Source organism: Limulus polyphemus, unplaced genomic scaffold, assembly GCF_000517525.1.
Source record: "Limulus polyphemus unplaced genomic scaffold, Limulus_polyphemus-2.1.2 Scaffold3605, whole genome shotgun sequence".
Lineage (NCBI taxonomy): Eukaryota > Metazoa > Arthropoda > Merostomata > Xiphosura > Limulidae > Limulus > Limulus polyphemus.
In genome coordinates this window covers 42,706-48,650 of record NW_013669215.1, presented here as the reverse complement: position 1 = coordinate 48,650, position 5,945 = coordinate 42,706, and the positions used below count along the sequence as shown (strand labels likewise).

Here is a 5,945-nt window from a genome sequence, read left to right as displayed (position 1 = left end):
AGTAATCACGAAAAATTTTAATTAAAGCATATAAAAATGTATAAAAATATTCTATGTTTCTTTTGCGGTTAATATTGACATTAAAAATACGTTGTTAACTTAGATTAATTTAAATATAATTTTTCAAAACTCATATTTGAATATAGATAAATATATATTAACTGTACTGGGGCGAACCTAAACCAGCGAGTTCAACTTACTGCATTCTTGTGTTACATACAAACAGGTGCAAAATGTACGTCATTCACGAGTCATTTAAGACCCCCCCCCCTCCCCCAATTTATTTCGAGAACACATGCTATGGGTGGATAAATAAGAACTAATTGCGAAGTAAAAAACAAATAAAAAATATGAACAGAAAAATGGTAAAAGTACGTTTTATATCCTACGGTTTAGAAACAGAAGTGGGTCACCTAGTTTCTAGTTGTTATAACAGTTGATAAAATCTAAACAAAGTTCACCTTCAAACCAAAACCAGTTTAGTATTTTACCTGAACTATTTCGACCAACCACATCAAGTTTCACTAAATTATTCAACATTTTTTTAACTATTTGTTTTATTGAAATGGATAAGCTTTGTCTTTCAACTTATCTAGCATATGAGTTAAATAATAATACTAATGCGTAATACACATGCTCCGTATTATATCTATTCTATATTCTATTTACCTGTCTATCTACTATCATTTGGTATTGTAGTGTACCTTATAATTTTTCAGTTGATGTCTGTTTCACTTAGGCAAGTTGAGCATTAAATAACTACTTAATTTCTGTTCGTTTATCTGTGTATTTGTCCGAGCAATCTATCTATCCCAATTCGTCTGCAAGTGTATCATTTCGCCCTTGAATCTATCTATCTATCATTATATTGGAGTATACGTTATGACCTCTGACGCCGGACACAAATAGAAGCACCTTCCCTCGGAAATTAAATTGTAGTTTAAAATTATACATATTAATTCTGGCAGTTGTTCTCACTAACTGTCGACAGCAGACAGTTATTTGTTATAATATTCTCTGGTTATTATATTCGTTCCCGGTACTATGCCACTATATACTGTCACACGCCTGTAAATTCAGTCTGGTATTGTGTTCAGGCTGGAGAATAGAACAGGGAAAAAACACGTGGGTCAAGTGACTAACAAAAACAGTATATTATGGAATCTTTCTTGAGAACTGTTATCACATCTTTTGTCAACGAAAAATAATAGGGTTGACAGCTCACAGAGCTTTGCTTTGTTGATGCTTTCGTACCTTGTCACGTGAGATCGAGGCGGTCAAGTTTGGCAGTAGTGAGGGAGTCGGATTGCCCTATATATATATATATATATACCGTCGTTTCCATGGGTGGATTACCGACGAAGAATTGTGGGTTCATTCTGATTTCTAGGAGCGGGCGTGGGAAAGTCCGTTGTAACCGTCTTTTGTGCATCTTCTTCCGCATGCTTTTCTCTCTTCTCCTTTTTTTCTAAAATCAGTTTCTCTTCTGTGTAGATTTTTTTTTGTCATCTTAAAGACATCCCAACTTCCCTCACTCACTGGTTTCTTCTACCTATTCTATGCCATTACTAGTCACTGAATTGCCCTTTGTAGATTTTACTCAGTGGTGAAAGTAAGTCGGTATGGCTTACAGGTAAGAATTTCAGTGGCAATACGCTGTACCGGCTGAGCATTTTGTCAAGGTAATTATATTGACGCATGAGTAGCGATATGTAACGATATTGGTGTATCGAAATATAATTATTTTTGTTTATTTCAGATATGTAATTGAGAAAATAAAATATCACCACGCAGAATAAAATCAATGTATATGTTCAAATATTGCAGTTTCCGTCCATAAGTTACATTGGGGAGGAGGTGGGGGGGTTGACACCATAATCTGACCAGTAATAAATTGAGGTTACTTTCACAAATAGTTTTGCTGAGGATGTAGATCCAGCAAACTGCTACAAATTGCCATCCTACATGTACAACTGTATGTCTCTGTAGTTTTGTGCTAATGGCTTTTCATTAGGGTTAACTGATGATTAAATATAATAGAAAAGATTGTGATATATATATATAACCCCATAAGGACTGTGTTCAGCGCACCCTAACTCACAAGGGCGTTGTACCAACAGAATACAAGATATGAACTGTGGTAACCCACTATAATATCTATATTACTTATAACTAAGCTGCATGACATCTACGCTTACAAATTACGTGATTTTTTTATGAAGTTCCCTTAAACTATTTAACTACTTCGTTAACTTCCTTTTTTTACTGAAGGGAATAAACTTGCATTTTTTCCAAACTCGGTCATGATCACTACTTGTTTAATACATATACAGTATAATATATTCACAATATCAGTCTCAATGTTGGCACCCTTTCATAAAAGCGGTAACGGCAGCAACCCCCCACCCCATGTAACTCTGCCCTACTTACGATATTTATATATAATGTATGTAAAATATATGGGCGTTTTTGTGCATGTTTGTGTAGTTGGGTGTTCACATGTATAATAAAGAGTATTTTGTTTCGTCTTTTATTCTGTTCACAGACAGTTATACAACTTTATACAAAACTGATTATCATTATAAATCCTATCAACTTTTTTATTACACACTTTGTATGTTTATATAAAGACACGATTCTTTCACTCATACATTCACACTCTTCCCTTTGTTTCCTGTGGTTGTTTTCGTGTAATTTAAGAGTGTTTTGGTAAAAAAAAGTGTCAAAAAACAGTACACAAAAGCTTGAATTATTTTTACGATGGAACCAAGCATTAGATTTCAACGAATGTGATTAAAAACATTTTCATCAACTGAAACTATTTCTCAATAAACGTTTATGAACCTTACGTCAGTTATTAAAACTGGAACTGCAATTTTCAACCTGAACGTCACATTATGCACACGTGGGTTAAACTGGTCAAGTCAGAGACACTTGGGTTCTAGGTATAGTCGTCGTTAATTTTGAACTACTGAACAAAGAAACGGTCGCAGATCAGCAGCACACGCTACTACAAGGTCTTTGAACACAATAATGGGATCGAGTGTCATTTTCATTGTTTGTTTGTTTGTTTTAAATTTCGCGCAAAGCTACACGAGGGCTATATGCGTTAGCTGTACCTAATTTAGCAGTGTAAGACTAGAGGGAAGGCAGCTAGTCATCACCGCCAACTCTTGGGCTACTCTTTTATCAACGAATAGTGGGATTGACGTCATATAACGCCTCCATGGCTGAAAGGGCGAGCATGTTTGGTGAGACGGGGATTCGAACCCGCGACCGCAGATTGCTAGTCGAGCGCCCTAACCACCTGGCCATGCCGGGCCGTCATTTTTATATGGAACGTATTCAGAAGCATTACGTCTCGAACCTTGGTCCGTTTGATCTATTGCCCGACATGCTAGCCACTAGACCATATTGGCCCAATCAAGATTTAATTGAAACTTGACCGGAAAAATACCTTCTTAAATTTGTTTCGAATAATCGAGAGATAATTTTGCTCCAGGTTTTTGTAGAATCAAAATATGTCTAGAAAAAGAAAACTTATGCAAAAAACAACCAAAAACGAATACAGTTTACCTCAAAAGTTTGATTGGACGTCAGAGTTGTTTAAAGTTCTTTTGATTGTACGTGATAGCTGTCTAAAACGTCTTATGATACTATTTTGTTACTAACGGTGCAGTTTATCCTCCTAAGACCTGATAAATTATAATAACACAACTTTTGTATGTTGTATTCGCCTTAACGTATTAAAAATGTATGGCTCCCTCAGACCCTGTTTGCAAATAATAGAAAAACAACATCCAATCTCAACTCACTCTTACCCTGTACCAACACTGTTACTGTCAGACACAACGAAAAATATTTTTACGAAAGTCAAGAAAAAAATGAATAAATAGAACACGGTTTTATGTTCAGCATAATTTAGCTTGAGTTTCAGTGTCCTGATAAAAACATTACGCAATCAGGTGTATGTTTAGATAAAGTTACACAACTCGGATTTTCATATCTCAAAATTCCGCTTTCTCTTACTTTACCTTAAACAAAGGATTTGTTTTTATAATTTTCGAGCAAATCCACACAAGGGCTATCTGCACACCACTGCCAACTTTTGGATTACTCTCACCTGACCGGATAGTCGGATTTAATTGTCATTCTTATAATGTATCCTCGACCCCAAAGTGTGAAACGCGTTTATAGGGCACGAACCAAGAACTCTCGACTTCACAGTCCAGGTACCCTAACCACATAAACATAGTTTCAAAAGTAGAACGTTGAACATGTGTGAATAAAAGTTTGAGTCATCCTTTTTTTCCAAGGTTTAAATTGTTGTACTTGAATAACAAACTGTGTTCAGACGACTTGAAATATTAAACAAGTGGTCCTCAATACAGACAAAAAGTTATAATTTTGTTGATAATTTTTTTAGAATAATAAATGTGATGAATGATATTGAGTTTTCTCATTTTCGTGTGGGCTGTCAATTTTGAAGGTCAAAGCTATTGAGGTAGTGAATCAGGAACTCAATGACAAGCGAACCAAAATGATTAAAGGTTAATAACGGAACTATATATAGAGCTAAAAGTTTTTGGATACAAAGCTGCAATTGTTGACTGAGTATTTTATTCTTGAAACTTAATGTGTTGAAATGGTATACTTAATAAATATTATATTAATATTAAAAATATTAGTGAAAAGTTTGTTACAGGTCGTTACTATTTAACATTGATTAGTTTTATATATTTAAACTTACTGATCCAAGACTAGCATATTACTTGTAAGTCAACGTACTGAAAACTACAATACTCTTGCTATTAATTGATTATAAATGTAAGTATATTTACGTATAAACAAATCTCTTGCGTACAGAATTATATAGTAGTCAATATGGGTCCATAAATCCAAACGTAAAAATTGTGCACGGTTTTTAATTTTTAACCACTGAATTTTATATTTACCATAATTTATCATCTTTTCAAGTATATTTACTGTAATTTACCATCTTTCCAGGTAGATTTTTTCACGGATGCCGACGATTATGATTACCAGATAAAAACGAGTAAGTTCATATAATAATAAATACTTTAATATCCTGTATGAAAAAACACTCCGTTCTGTATATTACAATCACTACATACTATCTATCTATGAGACAATCACTATTTTGGAATGTTTTTTGTGACCTCTGACGCCGGACACAAATACAGACATCTTCTTTCAGAAGTTAAGTTGCATTTGAAAAACATATATATTAATTCCGGCAGTTCTTCTGACATTTTCGAGAGGCAGTTATTTGTTAAAAGGTTCTCTGATTATTATATTCGTTCCCGGTAGTTCGTCAATATCTATCTATGTGTGATAATAAAAGTACTAGCGTATAACCCGTCAAAAATTACGGGCCAAATATTACAACCCCCACCACATAGTATACCCTAACCTCACATTTCTTAGCTAACTGAAATAAATAAATTTTGCGAAATCAAGCCTGACCAACAAAGAGGCAGAAAAGTGCAGTAAATTCCTTTCTGAGCCAATTAAAATTAAGATCATTCATGAAATTAATTCGTGGCGTATTCATACAATAATTATTGGTAAAAATCAGTTAGATTAACAATTTCTAATGTATGGAAAAGCCAGTGCGTTTTGATAACAATACGTTCCAACAATGGCTTTTATGTCATGTTGTTAGTCTATGTACTGAAAATATAAAATGAAATGTACAGACAACAAGACTGGAAATATATTTATTGATTTCTTAATTTAAAGTATCCGTTGATTAAAGAGGTTTTTTTATATTAAAATGTTTATGATATAACAGAAAATAGATTAATTCAGAAACGATTTAAGTTTAAAATTGAATTGATATTTTTACTTTCATGATAAATGTTGTGCACTTGGCTCTAGGCTAGGTGATCCCACACTACGTCTTTACTTTAGGCTTATACCAA

General features: G+C 33.8%; 1 protein-coding gene across 1 annotated transcript in view; it reads left to right on the top strand.

Annotated features, from left to right (window-relative positions):
• The first annotated feature begins 4,984 nt into the window (after positions 1 to 4,984).
• The window catches only part of LOC106469670 (fringe glycosyltransferase-like), a 25,508-nt gene continuing 24,547 nt past the window's right edge, over positions 4,985 to 5,945 (top strand). Inside the window, exon 1 of the mRNA XM_013930174.2 lies at positions 4,985 to 5,056. The gene's annotated coding sequence lies outside the window, so the exon portion shown is untranslated. The remainder of the gene's footprint in view (positions 5,057 to 5,945) is intronic.